Source organism: Lithobates pipiens, unplaced genomic scaffold, assembly GCF_037356315.1.
Source record: "Lithobates pipiens isolate NorthernLeopardFrog02 unplaced genomic scaffold, aLitPip1_a1.2 Scaffold_18, whole genome shotgun sequence".
NCBI classification, from domain to species: domain Eukaryota; kingdom Metazoa; phylum Chordata; class Amphibia; order Anura; family Ranidae; genus Lithobates; species Lithobates pipiens.
Window position 1 is genome coordinate 313,495,083 of NW_027507758.1, and position 26,024 is coordinate 313,521,106.

Consider the following 26,024-nt stretch of genomic DNA (forward strand, 5'->3'; position numbering starts at 1 on the left):
CCGTTTATAAACCAGAGATAATCAGGGGAGAAGTGTTTGAACTTGTTCTCCCGCTGATTATCTCCACACACTGAGAATACTCATTGAATGACACACTAACGGACAGTTTATGAAGCTGCGATCTCAGCGCTTCACTGGCGATCTGTGTCAGAATTCACACTCCCCAATTCACCAGCTCAGAGGTGGAGAATCGGGGAGTGAAGAGAGAATGTGGGGGGATCTGAGGAGGAAAGAGGAAGATAATTAACTTCCTTATGCCTCGTTCAGACCCCCCAACTCTGTAACCATGTCCCCCTGTGTGTATGTGTATATATATATATATATATATATATATATATATATATATATATATATATATATATATATATATATATATATATATATATATAATGTGTGTGTATATACATGTATATATGTCTGTATGTGTATACATGTATATATTATGTAGGGGGACTCTTTATTTTATATAATATAATAAATTTACATCTCTGTGTATCAGTGAATTTCTAGTACTGTAATCTCGTAAAGTCTCACGAGATTCCAGTATTAGGGGCCGTTCTCCAGTGGCGATCAGATCAGATATTGATCTGTTCAGATTCTATATGACTACGGGAGGTTTATGCTTTGCGCGTGGGTGTTAGCGGTACTGGCACTAACATAGCGCTGCCTGGGGCGACGCAGACCCCAACCTTAAAACCTAATTGATATCACCCGCCGGGTGATCAGGGGGTTAAACCTTTATTGGGTAATAAATGGTGGGTGCCCTGATGCTATGAAAAAGCAAACTAACTAACCAGAGTCACCCGTAACACTTATACGGTGATCACTGGTGAAAGGGTTAACTAGGGGCAATCTGGGGGTTAAAATCTTTATTAGGTAGTATATGGGGGTCCCTGACGCTATATAAAAACCTGACGGGGAACCTAAATAACTAACTGGCTATCCAGCGTCACCAGTGACACTTATACAGTGATTGCTGGTGAAAGGGTTAACTCTAGGGGCAATCAGGGGGTTGAAACCTTTATTGAGTAATATATGGGGGTACCTAACGCTATAAAAACCTGGCAGTGAACCTAAAAAAATAACTAGCTACCCAGCAGCACTAGTGACACTAATGCAGCGATCAGAAAAATGATCGCTTAGTGCAGGGCTCGACAAAACCCAGGCGCCTGGTCGCATTTGCGACTAGAATTAGCGACCTGGCGCCTGGGGCAGCACAGCTGGGGGTATCCTGTCTCTGTGGACCCCCCCCGGCGTGATTGCGTCGGGCCGCGCTGCCGGTGGCCAGAATTGAGCCCGCGGCTTTGAGGCCTACTGCGGTCCTATGGTTCCTTCTGGAATCTGGCGCCCTCTTGTGGTGGCCGTTGGAATGACAACCAGCAATGCTAATGGAGCTTCCCCTGCCTGCCAGCCTATCTCCTTCCTTTTACTTAGAACCCCTAAACATTATATATATGTATGTATTTTATTCTAACACCCTAGAGAGAATAAAATGGTGGTTGTTGCAATACTGTCTGTCACACCGTATTTGCACAGTGGACTTACAAGCGCACTTTTTTGGGGAAAAATAATTTATTTAATAAAAAAAAAATATAAGACAACAGTAAAGTTAGCCCAATTTTTCTTATATTGTGAAAGATAATGTTACGCCAAGTAAATCAATACCGAACATGTCACGCTTCAAAATTGCGCCCGCTCATGGAATGGCGACAAACATTTACCCTTTAAAATCTCCATAGGCGACGTTTAAAAAATTCTACAGGTTGCATGTTTTAACCACTTTAAGACCGGACCATTTTGCTGGTAAATGACCAGAGGTCTTTTTACACTTTGGCACTGCGCTGCTTTAACTGGTAATTGCGCGGTCATGCAATGTTGTACCCAAACAAAATTTGCGTCCTTTTCTTCCCACAAATAGAGCTTTCTTTTGATGGTATTTGATTGCCTCTGCGATTTTTATTTTTTGCGATATAAACGTAAAAAGACCGCAAATTTTGAAAAAAAATGATATTTTCTACTTTTTGTTATTAGAAAAATCCAATAAACTCAATTTTAGTCATACATTTAGGCCAAAATGTATTCAGCCACATGTCTTTGGTAAAAAAAAAGTCAATAATTGTATATTTATTGGTTTGCGCAAAAGTTGTCACATCTACAAACTAAGGTACGTTTTCTGGAATTTACGCAGCTTTTAGTTTACGACTGCCTATCTCATTTCTTGAGGTGCTAAAATGGCAGGGCAGTACAAAACCCCCCCAAATGACCCCATTTTGGAAAGTAGACCCCCTAAGGAAATTGATAAGAGGCATGTTGAGCCCATTGAATATTTTATTTTTTTGCCTCAAGCGATTGAATAATGACAAAAAAAAAATTTTTTTTTTTTTTTTACACAAAGTTGTCACTAAATGATATATTGCTCACACATGCTATGGGCGTATGTGAAATGACACCCCAAAATAAATTCTGCTGCTTCTCCTGAGTACGGGGATACCACATATGTGGGACTTTTTGGGAGCCTAGCCGCGTACGGGGCCCCGAAAACCAAGCACCGCCTTCAGGCTTTCTAAGGGCGTAAATTTTTGAGTTCACTTCTCACTACCTATTACAGTTTTGAAGGCCATAAAATGCCAAGATGGCACAAAACCCCCACAAATGACCCCATTTTAGAAAGTAGACACCCCAAGCTATTTGCTGAGAGGCATGTTGAGTTCATGGAATATTTTATATTTTGCCACAAGTTGCGGGAAAATTACAAACTTTTTTTTTTTTTTTTTTTTTTTCACAAAGTTGTCACTAAATGATATATTGCTCACACATGCCATGGGCATATGTGAAATGACACCCCAAAATAAATTCTGCTGCTTCTCCTGAGTACGGGGATACCACATATGTGGGACTTTTTGGGAGCCTAGCCGCGTACGGGGCCCCGAAAACCAAGCACCGCCTTCAGGCTTTCTAAGGGCGTAAATATTTGACTTCACTCCTCACTACCTATTACAGTTTTGAAGGCCATAAAATGCCAAGATGGCACAAAACCCCCACAAATGACCCCATTTTAGAAAGTAGACACCCCAAGCTATTTGCTGAGAGGCATGTTGAGTCCATGGAATATTTTATATTTTGCCACAAGTTGCGGGAAAATTACAAACTTTTTTTTTTTTTTTTTTTTTTTCACAAAGTTGTCACTAAATGATATATTGCTCACGCATGCCATGGGCATATGTGAAATGACACCCCAAAATAAATTCTGCTGCTTCTCCTGAGTACGGGGATACCACATATGTGGGACTTTTTGGGAGCCTAGCCGCGTACGGGGCCCCGAAAACCAAGCACCGCCTTCAGGCTTTCTAAGGGCGTTACAGTTTTGAAGGCCATAAAATGCCAAGATGGCACAAACCCCCCCCAAATGACCCCATTTTGGAAAGTAGACACCCCTAAATTTAGGGGTACACTAGTGAGACTAGGTAATAAATGGCGGGTGCCCTGAAACTATAAAAAAATAACTAACCAACCAGCGTCACCTGTAACAGTTATATGGTGATCACTGGTGAAAGGGTTAACTAGGGGGCAATCAGGGGGCTTTATGCGGTAGTATATGGGGGTCCCTGGCGCTATAAAAAGCTGCGGCGAACCTAAATACCTACTTGCCTAACTAGCGTCACCTGTGACACTAATACAGCGATCAGAAAAACGATCGCTTATTAGGCTGGGTTCACACTGGAGCGATGCGGGAACGCCACGAATGCGCGGCGGGTTCCCGCATCGCATGCCTCCCGGCGGCAGTTCACACTGCCCTATGCGAACTGCTGGGAGTGTCAGTGAAATGTTACTGACACCCCCAGATCAGTTCGCATATCGCAGTGCGATCTGAAAACTCGGATCGCATGGTGTGAACACCCATGCGATCCGATTCTGCTGCGGGCCAAAAAAAGGGTCCCGTGCGAATTTGCGGCGGGTGCGGCGGGTGTGGCGGGTGCGGCGAATGGCTGAACTCGAATCGCACAGAGATCGGATGTGATTTGCACTGCAGTGCGGTGCGAATCACATCCGTTCTCAAACCGCTGCAATCTGAACCCAGCCTTAGTGACACTGGCGACGGGGGGTGATCACGGGGTTAAACCTTTATTGGGGGGGTTAGGGGGGTACCTTAGAACTAAAGGGGGCTAACCCTAACTGCCCTAACAGTTATTAGTCACAAATGACACCCGCCGGGTGATCAGGGGGTTAAACCTTTATTAGGTAATAAATGGCGGGTGCCCTGAAACTATAAAAAAATAACTAACCAACCAGCGTCACCTGTAACAGTTATATGGTGATCACTGGTGAAAGGGTTAACTAGGGGGCAATCAGGGGGCTTTATGCGGTAGTATATGGGGGTCCCTGGCGCTATAAAAAGCTGCGGCGAACCTAAATACCTACCTGCCTAACTAGCGTCACCTGTGACACTAATACGGCGATCAGAAAAATGATCGCTTATTAGGCTGGGTTCACACTGGAGCGATGCGGAAACGCCGCAAATCCGCGGCGGGTTCCCGCATCGCATGCCTCCCGGCGGCAGTTCACACTGCCCTATGCGAACTGCTGGGAGTGTCAGTGAAATGTTACTGACACCCCCAGATCAGTTCGCATATCGCAGTGCGATCTGCAAACTCGGATCGCATGGTGTGAACACCCATGCGATCCGATTCTGCTGCGGGCCAAAAAAAGGGTCCCGTGCGAATTTGCGGCGGGTGCGGCGGGTGTGGCGGGTGCGGCGGGTGCGGCGAATGGCTGAACTCGAATCGCACAGAGATCGGATGTGATTTGCACTGCAGTGCGGTGCGAATCACATTCGTTCTCATAAACCGCTGCAATGTGAACCCAGCCTTAGTGACACTGGCGACGGGGGGTGATCACGGGGTTAAACCTTTATTGGGGGGGTTAGGGGGGTACATTAGAACTAAAGGGGGCTAACTCTAACTGCCCTAACAGTTATTACAGTCACAAATGACACCAATGCAAAAAAAAAAAAAAAAAAAAAAAAAATGACATTGGTGTCACTGTGACTGGGGGGCAGGGGTAATTGGGGGGGTGATCGGGGGGTAAAGGGGGGGTGTGAGTGTGCCTGGCATGTTCTACTGTGTGTGTAGAGTGTTGGTGCAACTCACCGATCCGCTCTCCTCCGTGTCGGAACGGAAAATACCGACACGGAGGAGAGAATACATCACTTCCTCTCCTGTGTTTACATTACAGGAGAGGAAGTGATGTCACGGGGGATTTCCATTCGTCGAGAGCGATCGCGAGGGGGTGGCCATGAATGAATGGCCGTCCCCTCATCCCTGATCTCTCCCGAACGAATGCCGACCGCCGCAGGCACCGGGGGGGGGCCCGATCGGGCCCCCCACCCGCGGGCAGGCATGGACTTATATATACGCCAATATGCCTGCCCGTGCCATTCTGCCGACGTATATCGTCGTGCGGCGGTCGGCAAGTGGTTAAGTTACAGAGGAGGTCTAGGGCTAATTATTACTCTCACTCTACCAATCGCAGTGATACCTCACATGTGTGGTTTGAATACCGCTTTCATATATGCGTTCGCTTCTGCGCGCAAGCTTGGCGGGACAGGGCGCGTTTAAAAAAAAAATGTTCTTTCTTATTTTAACTTTTATTTTTTATTTTTTTCACTGTTCTTTTAAAAAAAAAAAAAAAATGCGTGTCACTTTTATTCCTATTACAAGGAATATAAAAATCCCTTGTAATAGAAAAAAGCATGACAGGTCCTCTTATATATGAGATCTGGGGTCAGAGACACCTCACATCTCATATTTACACTAAAATGCAATTTAAAAAAAATTGTCATTTGAAAAAAATAAAAAGTCCCTCTAAGAGCTATGGGCAATGACTTGGAGACAGGTGGGGGGGCTGGGGGCTATCTTCCCCTCACTCATCTCCATGTCAGGCCAGGGACAGGTCCAGATCGCTGTCACGGACCTGGCTCCTAACTTTTTTAGCTGGCTCCTAGATTCCAAGCAAATTTGTCAACCCCTGGCTTAGTGACACTGGCAAAAGGGGGTGAAAGGGTTAACTCTAGGGGCAATCAGGGGGTTAAACCTTTATTGGGGGGTAAGGGGCTACCCTGGACCTAACACTAACTGCCCTGACACTTTTTACTGTCACAACTGACAGTAAATGCAGTGATCAGTAAATAAATGATCACTGCAATCAGTGACACTGTGACTGGGGGGGGGGCGATCATGGGGGTGATTTGGGTGCCTGTGTGTACCTACATGTCAGTGTAGTGTTTGGTGCACTCACTATGTTTTCTCGCAGTCTGGTCTAAAAGACCGCCCCGAGGAGAATAACATCCCTTCCTCCCTGCCTGTGTTTACACTAGACAGGCGGGGGAAGCTTCTCATTCGCCAGGAGCGATTGAGAGGGGATCGGCCTCCAAAGGCCATCCCCTCATCCCGGATCGCTCCTGAAGCGAAACGGAAAGCCGCAGCCAGCGGGAGGGGGTCCGATCGGACACCCCACCCGCTGGAAGGCAAGCACGTACATGTACATGCTTGTGCCTGTCGGTTCCATTGTGCTGACATACATTGACATGCGGCGGTCCTAAAGTGGTTAAGGACCGCCTCATGCCGATGTACGTCAGTAGAATGGCACGGCTGGGCACAAGCACGTACAGGTACGTTGCTCTTTAAGTGCCCAGCAATGGGATGCGAGCGTCGGCGCACTCGTGACCCGGTCCTGAGCTCCGTGACTGTGGCCGCGGAACCCGCGGACCCGATTTCCACGGGTCCCGGGATCGGGTCACAGAGCTGAAGAACGAGGAGAGGTAAGTGTAAACAAACCTCTCTTCGTGCTTCTTACTGAGGCTGTCACTGATTGTCTGTTCCCTGTTATAGGGAAAGACGATCAGTGACGTCAGACGCCAAGCCACACCCCCTACAGTTAAAAAACACACACAAACACTTAACCCCTACACTGCCCCCTAGTGGTTAACCCCTTCACTGCCAGTGAAATTTTTACAGTAATCAATGCATTTTTAATTGCACATATTGCTGTATTAATGTCAATGGTCCCAAAAATGGGTAAAATTGTCCGACGTGTCCGCCAAAATGTCGCAGTAACAATAAAAGAAAAAAAAAAAAAACGCTGATCTCCGCCATTACTAGTAAAAAAAAAAAAAAAAAGATTAATAAAAATGCCATAAAACAAAAGAAAGCTCTATTTGTGGGGGGAAAAAAAAGGAAGTCAACTTCGGAGCCACGTCACATGACCGCGCAATTGTCAGTTAAAGCGACGCAGTGCCAAATCGCAAAAAGGGGCTTGGTCCTTTAGCTGGAAAATGGTCTGGGGCTCAAGTGGTTAAGTAAGCTAAGGCACAGATGGATCAAAATTTGGACAGTTCAGCAGGAAACAGACAGATTTTGATCTATGTGCAGACATGCATGTATGTATGTACTGAAGTCAATCTATCATTTGGCTTTGGTACAACCAGCCTGTTGGCTTTTTCACGTGCAATTACTACTGGGAACTATAGCCCCAAACAGTGATCACTGTATTCTGACAGTGGGGGAACCTCCTGCTGTCAGAATACAATAGCTCAGTGGGAGGTATTCCCCCATCAATGAGGTCTGTGCTGATGGGAGGAAAAAAAAAAAAAATCAAGCAATTTTCTTTCCTTCCATCCACGGTCAAAGAAAAGAAAATTGCATAATTCATGGCTTGTATAAAAAGGCATTGTAAACCCTAGTTTTTTAAAAATAAACATAAAACAAACATGCCTATACCTACCTGCTCTGTGCAACTGTTTTGCACAGAGCACCCCTGATCCTCCTCTTCTGGGGTGCCCTGCCAGTGCTCCAGGCCCCTGCTCTTCATCGGATGTCCCCATGTAAAGCTGCTTTCCCTGGGGGCACCTGTGCGTGCTCGCTCGAGTCCCGCTGTTGCGTCCATTGTCCACAGACAGCACGAATCAGCACCACCCCCATGTCACTGGATTTGATTGACAGAAGCGGGAGCTAATGGCTTTACTGTTGCTATCAATCTGTCCAATGAGGAGCCGCTGTGCTTGTGCATATTGCGGAATCGGGTTGGGCTCAGGTAAGAAAAATGGAGGGGGTGGTCGGCAGCACAGGTGGTTTTTCACCTTAATGCATAGAATGCAATAAAATGAAAAACATTGAGACTGTACAACCGCTTTAAGGGAAAATTCTCTTGCAAAAGTGAATAGCCTATTTGTCTTTAGTAAATCAATCCCTGTCGTAACCACTTGACGAACCGGCTCCTGTACATATACGTCGGCACTTTGAAGCAGCTGCAGCCACAACCGAGATATCCATCTTTTCAGGAGCTGGTCATGTTTACGATAATGGTGATCTCTGCAGCGGATTTGCTGTAAGATCACCGTTATCAGCAACAGGAGAGGTGCCACTCACCCTCCTGGCGCTTACCGGAGCCGTCGGCAGCGGGGGAGGTGAACAGGTCCTCTCAGTGCATGGGTATGGAGACGAGTGAGGCTAAGATGGCCCCCACCTGTCTCCATACCATTGAAGGGCAGAAGTGACGTCAAAACGTCACTTCCTCCCATAGCTTTTAAAAGGCACATTTTTTCAATGTAATTTTTTCAAATGACAATTTTTTTATTTTTTTTATTGCATTTTAGTCCAAATATGAGGAGATCTGAGGACTTTTTGACCCCAGATCTCATATTTAAGAGGACCTGTCATGCTTTTTTTCTATTACAATGGATGTTTACATTCCTTGTAATAGGAATAAAAGTGATCCAGATTTTTTTTTTTTTTAAAACAGTGAAACATTTTTTTATAAAATGAAGTAAAATAAATAAGAAATTTTTTTTTTTTTTTTTTTTTTTTTAAGCGATCTGTCCCAAGGAGCTGGTGTGCAGAAGCGAACACATACGTGAGTAGCGACCGCATATGAAAACGGTGGTCAAACCACACATGTGAGGTATCGCTGCGATTGGTAGAGCGAGAGCAATAATTTTCCCCCTGGACCTCCTCTAACGCAAAACATGCAACCTGTAGAATTATTAAAACTTCGCCTATGGAGATTTTTGAGGGTAAAAGTTTGAAGCCATTCTACGAGCGGGCTCAATTTTGAAGTGTGACATGTTGGGTATCAATTTACTTGGCGTAACATTATCTTTCACAATATAAAAAAAAATATAGGTTTTGATGCATTTGTATCCTCTAAAATAGATTTAATGTATTTTTATCATGAGCTCTCAAAAAACAGTACCACTTTTTATTCTACTGGTCTTACGCTTTCAGAAAAAATATGTTTTTTCGGGTCGTTCAAACTCTCAAAGCTATAAAAGGGGACAATAAAAAAAATAAAAAAATGGGAAAATTGCAAAAATGGTCCAGCCATCTGAGTTTAAAAGTGAGACGTAGGGCCTTGCAGAGAAGGGGGTAAAAATAAATCAGGTCCCCGCCCCCATGACATATTGCTGCTCTACAATTAGGCTAGGTTCACACCTATGGAGGTCACAGTTGATGCAATTTTGCAGTGCGTTTTTTTGACACGCGTTTTGCTGTATGCGTTTTTTGGGAGGTGTCTGTTGTCATGCAAGAGCAGTAAAAACGCACAGGAAGCACAGTGCTTGCATTTTGATGCATTTCCATTTAAGTCTACGGAACAAAAAAACACAACCTGCTGAGGTCAAAAAAGTCCCTGACTTTATCCAAAAGGCAAACCTGTTGAAAACGCACAGATGTGAACGTGACCCATAGAAAATCACGTTGAATGGACTCGTGTGTTTCTCCAAACCTGAAAATGCACTAACCTGTTCTTGAGCCCCGGTTCACACTGATGCAGTGTGGGAAACACAGAAAATCTTGTGTGTTTCTAGCATTGCACTGCAATCATGCGTTTTGCAATCGGCTGAGAATGTCAATTAAAAGTTAACAACGCCCAAAAGCAGGTTGCAAATGCAGTGCGTTTGCCTGAACCAGGTTGCATGGGTATAAACACCTATGTGATCCCATTCCAGTGCGGCAAAAATAAAAAATAAAATAAAAAGGGGTGCCTGCACCTTTTTGATGCAGATTTGGTGCGATTTCACCTATCAAAATTGAACGGGCTCAAATCGGACCACACGGAATCGCCTGTGATTTGCACAGAAATTTGCAGTGCGAATTATGTGTGATTCGCATGCGGTTAGCAGTGTAAACCTAGGCTGAAGAAAACCTGACGAGTTACTAGCTTCTATACTGTTGGGGGTGGTGTTTCTCTGCTTCAAGCAAGATCCTTGAATATGCCGATTACCCAAAATCTTGCAAGAAGACGATGTACAACAGTGCTGGCTCATACTGTTGTCTACATAATTACTGCTACACTAATAGTGCGATTCCTCCACATCCATTATCATTAAATCTTATACCACTGCATTCAGAAAGTTGCCAAAGTGACTACGCAATTCAACCTCACCAGTTTCCACAGCATCAGCATCACAATTCTGTGAATGTCAAACTAATCACCACCATGTTTAAATCCAGAGCTTACCAAAAGGCTGGTCCTCAAAAGCACAGAGGTCAATACAGGCATGAGCATGGTACAATCCCCATTCACTACCAATACTGCAATAAATCACCTGCATCCATGAGGAATAAAAATATCACTCCAGTAGTGACACCAATAGATTGCTACCAATGTAACTTACAACATCTATGATGACTTCAGTATCTAGATTCTAGAATCTCCACCTGATGCAATTCATCACAATAGGCCAGCCTCAGGGTCATGTGCTTGCCAGATTGGGGATACTACTCAGCACTGCTTAGAATTTTGCTGGAATGAGGGTGATGATACTCTTAACTATGATCTAAGGGTGGAAGTCAGGTCTATGGTAAGAATACTTCATTTATTTTCTTGTGGGTGTTTTTTTTTTTCTTTTATACCGGAAAGCTACTTTTGCGATGGAGGGGGAAAAAGCATGAAAGGGAAACCCTACTCCCCTTTAGTCCAGCAATGCAGCTTCCTCAAGCTTCCAGGTATCAATCGCTGGCCAATAAGATGTCACTCCCACGCATGCGCAGGAGTTCATTCTATTCCGCATTGCCGAATTTGTATAAGGAGCTGCACATGAATCAGAAAACTGAATTTACAACCTTCTTACTTACACCATTCTTAACAGGCTAGAATACCCTTAAAATACGAGTAGAAAAGTCTTAATAAGAGCACAGTTACCTAAGGCAGACACAATGTATTTGGTATAGTCATATCCTAGGCAGCTCTGAAAGTAAAGGTGGATCCCAATCTAGCCTACCCAGGGGGTTTCATTGCTCCATGATGGTTTCCTAGGATTCGTTAGGATGCTTGCTCTCTGGGCCCTGTACAGTCTAGGACACACGCCTACAGCCTGTAGTCTGTAGTTCACTTTGCAAGCCAAAGTTAGACTGATTGTTGGCTAAATGATATACACGAGCTATGTACCTGATCAGAGTTCACTTCAGCCAGACCAGAGAGACTGAGCTGTTTGTTATGAGCATTTCTCTTTGTACTTGGCTCCTTCTACAGCTTAATTACAAAAAGTGTTACAGAACAAAGCCCTTACATAAACCAATTTGTATATCATGTACAATTCTTAACATACTTGTAGTATATTCTGCTGCACTAGTTAGGAATATCTTCCATGGTGTCCTAGAACTCTTACCCATTATCCAGAGGGGGATCTATTTGGGAACTACCAACCAATGCATACAACTTTAAAGTGGGGTTCCACCCTAAAGTGGAACTTCCGCTCATCGGAACCCTCCCCCCCTCCAGTGTCACAGTTGGCACCTTTCAGGGGGGAGGGGGTGCAGATACTTGTCTAAGACAGAAAACTGTGGCTTATTAACCTCCCATTTGACGGTGCCTGCAGAGTTCTGGGGTCAACTCCACTTGGCAGAGCCAGCTGCATGACACCAATATTCATTTTAGCTGTCTATAAGGATGGCTTTCTTCCTACCAGCCACCAAAGTAAGGTACACGTTTCCGATTGACCACCAAACAATTGGTTTTAGCAAGGCTTCCCAGATACCTGAAAATGATTGCAATGGTTTCTATGGGGGAGTTTGTGAAAGACTTCTGTAGCTTATCAGTAACTTGTTTCTACTACTTCCTAACATTACATTTTTTGGTTAACCCCTTGGAGCAGACATCTCTTGGCCATTTAAGGGGTTTAGGATTCTGAGAGGCGAGGCAGGGTGGGGTTTACGATCCTGTAACAGCCAATCACAGCAGCCCCCAATCACAAGCAGCGATCGCGAGCTTTCTGCTAGCTGCCAGTAACTGTGTCGGAAGCGTGCAGGAATCGCTCTCGGCACAGCTGTATTTGCACTACTGCACACAAATACAGTGGTGTGAAAAAGTGTTTGCCCCCTTCCTCATTTCCTGTTCCTTTGCATGTTTGTCACACTTAAGTGTTTCGGAACATCAAACCAATTTAAACAATAGTCAAGGGCAACACAAGTAAACACAAAATGCAATTTGTAAATGAAGGTGTTTATTATTAAAGGTGAAAAAAAATCCAAACCATCATGGCCCTGTGTGAAAAAGTGATTGCCCCCCTTGTTAAAACATAATATAACTGTGGCTGTCCACACCTGAGTTCAATTTCTCTAGCCACACCCAGGCCTGATTATTGCCACACCTGTTCACAATCAAGGCATCACTTAAATAGGAGCTGCTTGACACAGTAAGGTCCACCAGAAGATCCTTAAAAGCTACACATCATGCCGAGACCCAAAGAAATTCAGGAACAATTGAGAAAGAAAGTAATTGAGATCTATCAGTCTGGAAAGGGTTATAAAGCCATTTCCAAAGCTTTGGGAATCCAGCAAACCACAGTGAGAGCCATTATCCACAAATGGCGAAGACATGGAACAGTGGTGAACCTTCCCAGGAGTGGCCGGCCGCCCAAAATTACCCCAAGAGCGCAGCGACGACTCATCCAAGAGGTCACAAAAGACCCCACAACAACGTCCAAGGAACTGCAGGCCTCACTTGCCTCAGTTAAGGTCAGTGTTCATGCCTCCACCATCAGGAAAAGACTGGGCAAAAATGGCCTGCATGGCAGAGTTCCAAGGAGAAAACCACTGCTGAGCAAAAAGAACATCAAAGCTCGTCTCAATTTCTCCACAACACATCTTGATGATCCCCAAGACTTTTGGGACAACATTCTGTGGACCGATGAGACAAAAGTGGAACTCTTTGGAAGGTGTGTGTCCAAGTATATCTGGCGTAGAAGGAACACTGCATTTCATAAAAAGAACATTATACCAACAGTAAAATATAGTGGTGGTAGTGTGATGGTCTGGGGCTGTTTTGCTGCTTCAGGACCTGAAAGACTTGCCGTGATAAAAGGAACTATGAATTCTGCTGTCTACCAAGAGATCCTGAAGGAGAATGTCCGACCATCTGTTCGTGTACTCAAGCTGAAACGAACTTGGGTTCTGCAGCAGGACAATGATCCTAAACACACCAGCAAGTCCACCACCTAATGGCTGAAGAAAAACAAAATGAAGACTTTGGAATGGCCTAGCCAAAGTCCTGGCCTGAATCCTATTGAGATGTTGTGGTATGACCTTAAAAAGGCCGTTCATGCTCGAAAACCCTCTAATGTAACTGAATTAGGACAATTCTGCAAAGATGAGTGGGCCAAAATTCCTCCAGGACGCTGTAAAAGCCTCATTGCACGTTATCGCAAACGCTTGGTTGCAGTTGTTGCTGCTAAGGGTGGCCCAACCAGTTATTAGGTTTAGGGGGCAATCACTTTTTCACACAGGGCCATGATGGTTTGGATTTTTTTTCACCTTTAATAATAAACACCTTCATTTACAAATTGCATTTTGTGTTTACTTGTGTTGTCCTTGACTATTGTTTAAATTGGTTTGATGTTCTGAAACACTTAAGTGTGACAAACATGCAAAGGAACAGGAAATGAGGAAGGGGGCAAACACTTTTTCACACCACTGTATGCGGCAGCTTAGTGCCAAGACCCACCAACTGAGACGCCGCATGTATGCATGCAGCCGATGCCAAGAGGTAATAAAAACACCTTGAGGAAAACTGACCAAAACTGGTGCACACTGGATCTGGTGCCACTGTGCATAGTAACCAATCAGCTTCGAGGTTTTCTTGTCACAGTTTAATTAAACAAGCAGAAGTTAGAAGCTGATTGGTTACTATGCCTTACAAGTTTTCAGACATTATCAACAGTAAAGACAACATTAGCCACTCACATAATTTAAACCCAAGTCCTGTTCGTTTCCCTCCCGCCCCCCTCCTTTTTACCATTTGGCACTTAGTTTTTTTGGGGAGGAAGCAGGTACCTGGTTTTGAGAGATCGCTGAAGAGATCTAAGTGGAGGTTCACCCCCTCCATCCTTTGCCCACAGCCTTTTGGGACATATCACAGGTCATGCAAAAGAATTCTTGCACCAGCTAATGATCAAAGACAACCATGTGTCACCTCAATGGTGAGAGCTGTTTACTAGAACTTTTAACTTAGTTTTATAGACACTGTGGTTTGCTTAGAATAAAGATTGCGATTTCTGTGATGTAACATCATCTTTCACATTATACAAAAAGATTGTGCTAACTTTACTGTTTATTTTTTTTTCATAATTAAAACGTATCCCAAAAAAAAAAAAAAAAAAAAAAATAAAAAAAAAAAACCTATCCCCCCCCCCCCAAAAAAAAAATTGCATTTGAAAGACCGCTGAGCAAATACAGTGGGACGTAAAATATTGCAACAACCACCATTTTATTCTCTGGGGTCTCTGCAAAAAATAAATAAAATTATATATTATGTTTGGGGGTTCCAAGTGATTTTCTAGTAAAAAATACTGGTTTTATCTTGTAAGCAACAAGTGTCAGAAAAAGGTTTAGTCTTTAAAGAGGAAGTAAACCCTCCTGCAAAAAATAACAACACACCCTGCAAGATAAAGGCATAATGAGCTAGTATGCATAGCAAACTAGCTCATTATGAATTACTTACCCAAGAACGAATCCCCCGCAGCCATCCTTGTCTACCCCTCAGGCCGCCGACATGTCGTCTGGGGGTTGCTTCCGGGTATCACGGCCCCGGCGCTGTGATTTGCCAGAGCCGCGATGACGTCCCTCTCACGCATGCGCGTGGGAGCCACTGCGAACAGCACAGTACAATTGAAACAACAGCACGTACTGCCATTGCCTCAGTTGGCTTAAGTTCACATGTGCCGCATGATGTTGGCACATGCATATACAGGGATATCTCCTAGACCGTGCAGAGATCTCCAGTGCGGCTACAGGCAAGCCTACTTATAGGCTTGCCTGTAGTTTAAAGTGGTTGTAAAGGGTTTACAACCACTTTAAGTGGTTAAACTGACCTAATTTACAGACTGAAGTTCATCCCTTTTATCTAAAGGAACTATACGTTACAAATGTTTCTCTTCATCTCCATCTGAGGATGTTGTGAAAAACTTAGCAGGCTGGCTGTTTTTTTTTGTTGTTGTTGATAGCTGTGGCTTGTGCAGAGAACTCTCTACACTGAATCAAGGAAATGTTTTTTTGAGATCGGGAGGGGGATCTTGATTCTTTAACGATTAATCATGCAGCTCTATCTTATGTTATAAACAAAAAGAAAAATTCCTAAGCATATACAGTATAGTTATATATGTACACAAAAGACATAAAAGTCTTATAGAAACTGCATAACTCCCAACCCTCTAGAATGGGAAAGGGAGAACTTTAAAGTGGACCTTCCATGCCAAACAGAAGGTCCACTTTTTTGCAAACCCCCTATTCCCCCCCCCCCCCAACACAAATGGGTATAACCCCTTCACAGCACCTCCCAGCAACCCATTAAAGCAGAGTTCCACCCAAAAGTAGAAGTTCCCCTTTAAGCGCTCCTTGTCCCCTTACATGCCACATTTGGCATGTCATTTTTTGTGGGGGGGGGCAGTAGTTTTGACAGGTACCTGTTTCCACTTCCGCTCGGAAAAGGTGCACACAAGGGGTGTCCAGACATAGGATGGAAGTGACGCAAGTGCTAGAACCAATCCAACTGCAGTGCAGCCAGAGGGAGAAAGAGGAGGAGAAGATGACAGTAAACAGTACAGCCAGCCCCCCTGCACAGTAGGTGCCCGGGTCCCCCTTTTAAACTGATGGGGCCTGCGCTCAGTACAGAAGGGCTGGCTGTACTGCCTTATCAGTGGCCCTGGGCACAGGTGACATCACAATGTTTTTCTGCAGAGCTGAGAGACCCAAATCCACAGGAATGCATTCCAGCTCACAACAAGAGCGCATTCTCATGGGAGCTATCCTGGAAGCGTCACACGCCAGGGCCAAGCTTTTTTTTTTTTTTTTTTTTTTGAGTAATCTGTTTACTCAAAAGAAAAAAAAAAAAAAAAGTTGGACCTTCTGTTTATACATGGAGTGTCTGGGGTAAAGTACAGAATAATAAAGGCCGAGTCACACTTTAGTGATCCATCGGAGTGTGTTAAAGTTTTACTGCTGCAAACGTACATGCAACACACAACAGATGGGGAAAGCACACATGACCCTTTTTAATAATGCATAGTATATGTGGACTGTGAGCTGCCTTGAGATGTCATATTCACAATGAACATGCCACACGTTGAGCAGCTGCATTACAGGAATACACACACATTGCCCCAATACATACCTCCCAACATTTTGAAATGGGAATGAGGGACATCTACTAGCAAATGTATGAAGGCATAGGAAACGCCCCCTGACACTCTCCCTTAAAAGGAGAATTAACCCCCCCCCCCCCCAAAAAAGGGGGGTTATCATATGACGTCCACAGGAGGGATCTCCCATCCTGGGCAGGCTTCATATGATGTCCTGGGCTTCCCGGCCACGTCACTCAGGAGCCGATGCGCATACCCGACAGCTGCAATTGCCCAATAGAACAGGACTGTGGATGTGTGTGTGTGTGTGTAAACACACAGATCCACAGTCCTGTCAGGTGAGAGGAGACCGAGCATGTGTTCTCAGTACAGAGGAACACCGATCGGTCTCCTCCCCTTGTGAGTCCCCTCCCACTACAGTTAGAATCACTTCCTAGGTAACACACTTAACCCCTTGATCGCCCCCTAGTGTTCACCTCTTCCCTGCCAGTGACATTTACACAGTAATCAGTGCATTTTTATAGCACTGATCTCTGTACAAATGTGAATGGTCCCAAAATGGTGTCAAAAGTGTCCGATATGTCCACTGCAATGTCACAGTCACGAGAAAAATTGCAGATCGCTGCCATTACTAGTATAAAAAAAAGCCATAAATCTATCCCCTATTTTGAAGACACTATAACTTTTGCGCAAACCAATCAATATACGCTTATTGCGTTTTTTTTGTTTTGTTTTTTTACCAAAACTATGTAGAAGAATACATATCGGCCTAAACTGAGGAAATTTTTGATTTTTTTTTTAATGGGATATCCAAATCCAAATCAGGGACAGTCCCTTGAAATCGAGGGCATGGCTCCAAATCAGGGACAGTCCCTCCAAATCGGGGGCATGGCTCCAAATCAGGGACAGTCCCTCCAAATCGGGGGCAAGGCTCCAAATCAGGGACAGTCCCTCCAAATCGGGGGCATGGCTCCAAATCAGGGACAGTCCCTCCAAATCGGGGGCATGGCTCCAAATCGGGGACAGTCCCTCCAAATCGGGGGCAAGGCTCCAAATCGGGGACAGTCCCTCCAAATCGAGGGCATGGCTCCAAATCAGGGACAGTCCCTCCAAATCGGGGGCATGGCTCCAAATCAGGGACAGTCCCTCCAAATCGGGGGCATGGCTCCAAATCGGGGACAGTCCCTCCAAATCGGGGGCAAGGCTCCAAATCGGGGACAGTCCCTCCAAATCGGGGGCAAGGCTCCAAATCAGGGACAGTCCCTCCAAATCGAGGGCATGGCTCCAAATCAGGGACAGTCCCTCCAAATCGGGGGCATGGCTCCAAATCAGGGACAGTCCCTCCAAATCGGGGGCATGGCTCCAAATCGGGGACAGTCCCTCCAAATCGGGGGCAAGGCTCCAAATCGGGGACAGTCCCTCGAAATCGGGGGCAAGGCTCCAAATCGGGGACAGTCCCTCCAAATCGGGGGCAAGGCTCCAAATCGGGGACAGTCCCTCGAAATCGGGGGCAAGGCTCCAAATCGGGGACAGTCCCTCGAAATCGGGGGCAAGGCTCCAAATCGGGGACAGTCCCTCGAAATCGGGGGCAAGGCTCCAAATCGGGGACAGTCCCTCGAAATCGGGGGCATGGCTCCAAATCGGGGACATGGCTCCAAATGACAGACAGTCCCTCGAAATCGGGGACATGGCTCCAAATGAAGGACAGTCCCTCGAAATCGGGGATATGGCTCGAAATCAGGGACAGTCCTTCAAAATCAGGGACAGTTGGGAGCTATGCCAATACACAAGTGTGACACCAACCATAAAGGGAAGGGGCATCTAATAGAATGTAACGTACAAGAAGGAATGCAAAGCTTGGGGTAATGTACATAACTAAGGCAGGCACATGTATTGGTACAAAGGAGGGACAGAGCCATCCGATTCCACATATGGGACATGAGGGGATGTGATAGTACAGTACAATGAGCTCACATAGTAAACCTCGTGCTGTCATGTGATGGGGGTCCTGTACAGGCTGAGCTGACACTATACATCCCAATAGAGCTTGTACATATCCCTGTGGTGTGTAGGGGGTTCTCTTATTAGTAAATACCTGAGACTGAGGACAGGAGGTGTCCAGAGAAGAGCAGGCTCTCTCCAGGCGGTGCGAAGACAGCTGAGCACGCACAAAACACTGCACACTTCCTGGATGGGAGGAGGCGGGGCGCTTACACACTGGGAGAGGCGGGGCGGGGCTCACATTACATTCTGTTATTACAGCAACGCTGACTAAGACAGGTGCACGCTGCATAGCCTGTGACAGCCAATCACATCCCGTGTTTTTTTTGTAACCAGAGAGTACGCACTCGCAGCCTTCGTTTTTATGTAACCTGTTTGATGCAGTCATGCCAACCCATCTACAAATGTAATGGCATCATCTTCCGGCATTGTATTCCTATGAACATAGCCTGGCTGTCTTGCTAAATATGAGCTCTTAGTCACCATACAAAGAAAAGGGTAGGGTCTGGTGAATGCCAAATTATAGTATTTAGCTACGCTTACACACCGCTAAGGTGTCATTCTCTTACTAAGCCCCTGTTGCCATAAGTGCGATTTCACAGGTCAAATGGAAGCCTATTGCAGGCAATAGGGGCGTCCCATTCGATGCAATGCCAACTTTGTGGTATGGTTGCCGCCTCATCCTTTTAAACCCGAACACATACTGATTACACAGGTTCTGTGGCTGATTAAGGTGGTAATTCACTTGCCGACCGTCTCACGCCGATATACGTTGGCAGAATGGCATGTACAGGCATATTAAGGTACCTGTACGTTGCCCTTTAAAGTGGTTGTATACTCGAATTTTTAACTTTTACCTACAGGAAAGCCTATAATAAGGCTTACCTGTAGGTAAAAAAAATATCTCCTAAACCTGTACAGTTTAGGAGATATTCCCCTCGGTATGCGCCGCTGACTGCAGCGGCACATGCGCACGAGGGGATTCTCAGCCTGAAAATCCGGCAGTGGACGGCGGCCGGAAAGAAATCTCCCGCGCGCATGCGCGGGAGTGACGATATCGCGGCTCCGGCCACTCACAGCGCTGGAGCCGCGATACCCGGAAGAAACGCCGAGAGAGCATGTCAGCTCCCTTGGCGTGGATCGTGGCAGATGTCGGGGCCTCGTTCTAAGGTAAGTATATCATAATGAGCTAGTATGCGGTGCATACTAGCTCATTATGCCTTTTGCTTTGCAGGTGTTAAAAAAAAAATAAATAGCGGGTTTACTACCGCTTTAAGACACGCCATTGTGATTGCGGGTCCCACAGACTCGATGTCCGAGGAGATACCCGCAATCGTCTCACGGAGAGGAAGAACGAGAAATGATGATGTAAACAAGCATTTCTCCGTTCTGCCCTAGTGACAGGACACTGATCACCGATCCCTGCGATCAGGAGCCGTGATCAGTGTGGTGACACATAGCCCACCCTCCCTACAGTTAGAATCACTCCCTAGGACACACTTAACCCCTTCAGCGCCCCCTAGTAATTAACCCCCTCACTGCCAGTCACATTTACACAGTAATCAATGCATTTTTAATTGCACTGATCGCTGTATAAATGTGAATGATCTCAAAATGGCGCCAAAAGTGTCCGATGTAGCCGCCATAATGTCACAGTCGCGATAAAAATGCTGCCATTACTAATAAAAAAAAAATTATTAATAAAAATGGCATAAAACCATCCCCTATTTTGTAGACGCTATAACTTTTGCGCAAACCAATCAATAAACGCTTATTGTGATTTTTTATTTTTTTTTACCAAAAATATGTAGAAGAATACGTATTGGCCTAAACTGAGGGAAAAAATGTTTTTTATATATATTTTTGGGGGTTATTTATTATAGCAAAAAGTAAAAAAAATATATTTTTTCAAAATTTACGCTCTTTTTTTGTTTATAGCGCAAAAAATAAAAACCACAGAGGTGATCAAATACCACCAAAAGAAAGCTCTATTTGTGGGGAAAAAGGGCGTCAATTTTGTTTGGGAGCCACGTCGCACGACCACGCAATTGTCAGTTAAAGCGGCACAGTGCCGAATCACAAAAAGTGCTCTGATCTTTGGCCAGCCAAATGGCCAGGCTGAAGTGGTTAAACTCACTTGGTGCCTTATCTGCATTTAATTAGCCTCAGAGCTTGTGTAATTCAAAGGTGTTCGCAAAACACTATTCGGGTTTAAAGGGATGAGGCCGCAACTCTACGGCGCCGCATAGATTTCCGAAAGTAGTTCCTTTACTACTTTTGGCGACTTCGGGGGGGGGGGGGGGGGGGGCATCTGTGCAGGAACCCCCATAGATGTTTTTCAAGTCGGACTGAAATGCGGCTTTGAAATCTTGCGATTTTATCTGATTTCAAAGCCGTGTTCAGTGTGAACAAGGGCTAATGCATAAATCAACCTGTGCATGAATACATATACCACAAAAAGCATCAATATCCAAAGATCAATCAGAAGAAATTCATCAATGTGTAATCAAAAAAAAAATATGTGTAATCCACGATTTAAAAATTAGGCATGCTGCCAAGTAAAAAAAAGTGCATTAACGTTTCATTCATGTGAAGTTCATCAAATATTAGACTGTAAAGTGCTCCATGCTTGTGTAAATTCACTGCAACACCCAACGTGCAGATTCCCATCAGAGTGCGCACTCACCCGCAGGTGTGGACCCCTGGTCTTATGCCGTGGTGGGTCAACAAGGCTTTGGAATAGATGTATATTCACCCAATGGCATGGGAATCCTCTCATGCTCTTCAGATCATGGAAGGGAAAACAATCACAAAGCAGACATAGTGTAATTCCATTTATTAAAAATGTCACGCACATATTTTTGTGCCATGTCTCGGCACTAAGAATGATCTGCCAGCTGTATGTATGCAATCATCGCTGCTCCATGGGTCCTGGAGCCAGCGTGTGTTCGATTCCGCAGAAGTGACAACAAAAAACGTGACCAATGTGCCTGTCCCTACGCGTTTCATCAGGTAGAGGTCATCAGGAGGTGACTGGTGAATGAGTGGCAAGGAGGAACACAGAACAGAGCTCTGCCTATCTAAACAATGTAGATTTTTTTCTGTCAGCAGGGATGTGCTGGATTTTGTTTCCCTGCAAAGCATTCCATACAGGAGGGCACTCTTAGGCTTGGTTTACACTGCCACGACTTGGAATCCAACTTGTGAGACCCCAAGTCGCGTGACATGTGAAACTCCATGTTAGTCATTGAGAGCTGTCTTAATTAGCACTACTGAAGTCGCTCTGACTTTAGAAAAGGTTCCTGTACTACTTCAAGGCGACTTCTATCCGACTTGTGCCTCGAAGTAGTAGTCAAGTTGTCTGGAAGTCATCAGGTGAATATACATCTTTTCCAGGGCCTGTTGACCCACCACGGCATAAGGCCAGGGGGTCCACACCTGCGGGTGAGTGCGCACGCTGATAGGAATCTGCACGTTGGGTGTTGCAGGGAATTTACACAAGCATGGAGAACTTTACAGAAAAGTCTCACCATAAGTCATGCGACTTTCAGGTCAGTGTGAACCAAGCCTTATTGTACAGCTGTGTAAAGTCAGTGTTAAGCCCACCCTTTACTCAAAAGATAAGCACACAGGATGAGCACTGCAATGAATGTGAGAGGTGTCGTTCTGACAGCCTGAGCTGGCGTGGTGAGCTGGAAGGAATTCATTGCAAATCCCACATGGCATTGGGGCAAAGAGGGGAGATGCATCCCTGCTGTTTTCCCAGGCAGAGGAGAGTAGGTGTGGAGTTTCTGAGAGGACTGTGTGGACAGTTGGCTGCTGGCAAACTGCTCACCACTGCACCTGAGAGGGAGAGAGGCATACAGCGCCTTGAAAAAGTATTCATACCCCTTGGAATGGTACAATAGGCGTGTTCCCATGGTCCACGTGCTGAGCCCACCAGGAGGTCGGCACATCGCTGCACTAATCACAGGCAGTGAGACATTGCCCGATCTCTGCAGCCACACATCGGGACAATGCCTGTGATTAGCGCTGCGCCGACTTCCTGGCAGGCTTAGCACGTGGACCATGCAAACACGCCTGAGCTCATCCCTAGTTACAACTAAAAACGTAAAAGTATTTTATTGGGATTTTATGTAATAGACCAACACAAAGTGGCACATAATTGTGAAATGGAAGAAAAATGGTAAATAGTTTTCAAAATTTTTTACAAATAAATATGTGAAAAGTGTGGGGGGCATTTTGTATTCAGCCACTCTGAGGCAATACTTTGTAGAACCACCTTTCACTGCAATTACAGCTGCAAGTCTTTTTGGGGATGTCTCTACCAGCTTTGCACATCTAGAGAGTGATTTTTTTGCCCATTCTTCTTTGCAAAATAGATCAAGCTCTGTCAGATTGCATGGAGAGCGTCTGTGAACAGCAATTTTCAAGTCTCGCCACAGATTCTCAATTGGATTTAGGTCTGGACTTTGACTGGGCTATTCTAACACATGAATATGCCTTGATCTAAAGCATTCCATTGTAGCTCTCGCTGTATGTTTATGGTCATTGTCCTGCTGGAAGGTGAACCTCCACTCCAGTCTCAAGTCTTTTGCAGACTCTAATGCCACGTACACATGACCGGACTTTTTGACGGACTAGGTCTGACGGTCTTCCCGACGGACTTTCGGTGGAGGTCCGACTGACTTTCTGAAGGATCGGACTTGGCCACACACGGCCTAAGTCCTTTGAAAGTCCGTTCATTTTGAACGTGATGATGTAAACGGGACAAAACAAGGAAGTTCAATAGCCAGTAGACAATAGCTGCCCTTGCGTCGTATTTGGTCTGTCAAACTAGCACACAGATGAACGGTTTTCCCGATTTTTAGTCCGTCGGATAGATTTGAAACATGTGCTATTTCTAGGCCCAGCTGTTTTTTTTTAGAAAAAACGATCGGATAAGCCCACACACGAATGGATTGTCCAACGGACTGATCCCGTTGGACCTTGTCTGCCGGAAAGTCCGGGTTGTGTGTACGCGGCATAACAGGCTTTCTTCTAAGATTGCCCTGTATTCGGCTCCACTCATCCTCCCATCATCTCTCACCATCTTCCTTGCCCCTGCTGAAGAAAAGCATCCCCACAACATGATACTGCCACCACCATGTTTCACAGTGGGGATGGTGTGTTCAGGGTGATGCGCAGTGTTGGTTTTCCACCACACATAGCATTTTGCTTTTAGGCCAAAAAGTTCAATTTTGGTCTCATCTGACCAGAGCACCTTCTTTTACGGGTTTGCTGTGTCCCCCACATGGTTTCTCGCAAACTGCAAAAATGACTTCTTATAGCTTTCTTTCAACAATGGCTTTCTTCTTGCCACTCTTCCATAAAGGCCTAATATTTGTCCTGTGGACACATTCTCCCACTTGAGCTGTGGATCTCTGCAGCTCCTCCAGAGTTACCATGAGCCAGAGTTTTTGGCTGCTTCATTGATTAATGCTCTCCTTGCCCGTCCTGTCAGGTTAGGTGGACGGCTATGTCTTGGTAAGTTTGCAGTTGTACAATACTCTTTTCATTTTCGGCTGATGGATTGAACAGTCCTCTGTGAGATGTTCAAAGCTTGGGATTTTTTTTATAACCCAACCCTGCTTTATACTTCTCCACAACTTTTTCAGTGACCTGTCTGGTGTGTTCCTTGCCTTCATGATGCTGTTTGTTTAATAAGGTTCCCTAACAAACTTCTGAGGACTTAGTAGAACAGCTGTATTTATACTGAGATTAAATTACAAATAGGTGGACTCAATTTAATAATTAGGTGACTTCTGAAGGCAATTGGTTCCACTAGATTTTAGATAGGGGGTATCGAAGTAAAGAGGGCTGAATGCGAATTGACGGCACGCTTTTTTCATATTTATTTGTAAAAAAAAAAAAGTGAAAACCAGTTATCTTTCTCTTTCCACTTCACAATTATGTGCCACTTTGTGTTGGTCTATCACATAAAATCCCAATAAAACACATTTACGTTTTTGGTTTTAACATGACAAAATGTGTAAAATTTCAAGGGGTGTGAATACTTTTTCAAGGCACTGTAGCGACAGACATATAAGGACATTTGAGTGACGCCTGCATGTTGGTGGAGCCCGCTGCCTGACCAAGGGGGAGGACATTGTAGACACAGAACAGCTGCGTTTCACCTGGTATCCAGCGGAATACCACTTGCTAACATAAGATGTTGATAAGTGTCTGCTGGCCAAATCCAAATGACAGAAGGACATTGTTGGCTGTAAGTATCACAGAGTCAGGGACATTATCAGTGCTTAAAGGGACCTTGAGTCAGTGTCATCATCGGTGCTTAACCCTTCTGCTGCCAGAGTTGTTTTTGCATTTTTTGCACACATGCTTAAAAAAATCATTTTAGCCCTCAAGATTACGTAAAACCCCCAAAACATTATATTTTTTTCCAAAAGCAAACAGCCTATAAATAAATAACAATAAAAAAATAGTGGTAGTTCCAAATTTTTATGTCACACTATATTATCGCAAAAAATTCAGTAAAAAATACACTAAAGTTAATTTTGGGGCACACAAATGCACTGAATTACCAATTTATTTTCGTAAAATATAAAACACAAGGTTGCACCGAGTAAATAGATACCGAACATGCCAAATCTTAAATTTACGTGTACCTTTGAAATGGCAACAAACTTCATTACCTTATATTTTCCATAGATTATACTTTAAAAGCCCCCTATAGGTCATCAGATTAATGTTACAGGGGAGGTCTGGTACTAGAATTATTGCTCTCGCTCCAATGTGTGTGACAATATGTAACTTTTTCATGCATAGGCGCCAGACGTTTACGTTCATACAGAATATATGTGGGGGAGGGGGATGTTATGTGCTTGGGTGTAACTTTAATGTTTTAAATGTTTTTGTCACATAGGGGGCCGTTACCGGGGGTGTGTGGAAGCAATCGGGCAGCAAATTGGGTAGCAAATACAACTCCCATTTTGAGGCACTTTTTTTTCAGATTTTTACATCATTGTATATATTTATATGAAAAATAGGAAATTTGGAGGAAGGCCTCAATGAGAGACCCTCATTTGGTAGACCATGTAGGTCTGGTACCTCATCCTAATTAGTGATATACAAAATAATGGACCCTAACAAACTAAATGAAAGGACTATAACGGTACCCAATTTTTGTAAAAAGTATCAAAAAATGTTTATTACATGATAAAAATTGCACATGTATACATATCAAAGAACATACAAAATACATAAAAACTTAAGTGCGACTGCACTTCCGAGTGTACTTTCAGACCCCTTTTACACCAAAAAGGGTTAAATCCACCCGCAAAACACAGCCGGAGTGGCGTTTTGCTGGTGGCATCGCAGCGCTGCCCCATTGATT

At 44.7% G+C, this 26,024-nt stretch overlaps 1 protein-coding gene across 1 annotated transcript in view; it reads right to left on the reverse strand.

Moving 5' to 3' along the window:
• The window catches only part of MANEA (mannosidase endo-alpha), a 65,419-nt gene extending 46,584 nt beyond the window's left edge, over window positions 1-18,835 (reverse strand). Inside the window, exon 1 of the mRNA XM_077487228.1 lies at window positions 18,723-18,835. The gene's annotated coding sequence lies outside the window, so the exon portion shown is untranslated. The remainder of the gene's footprint in view (window positions 1-18,722) is intronic.
• Window positions 18,836-26,024: the final 7,189 nt, after the last annotated feature.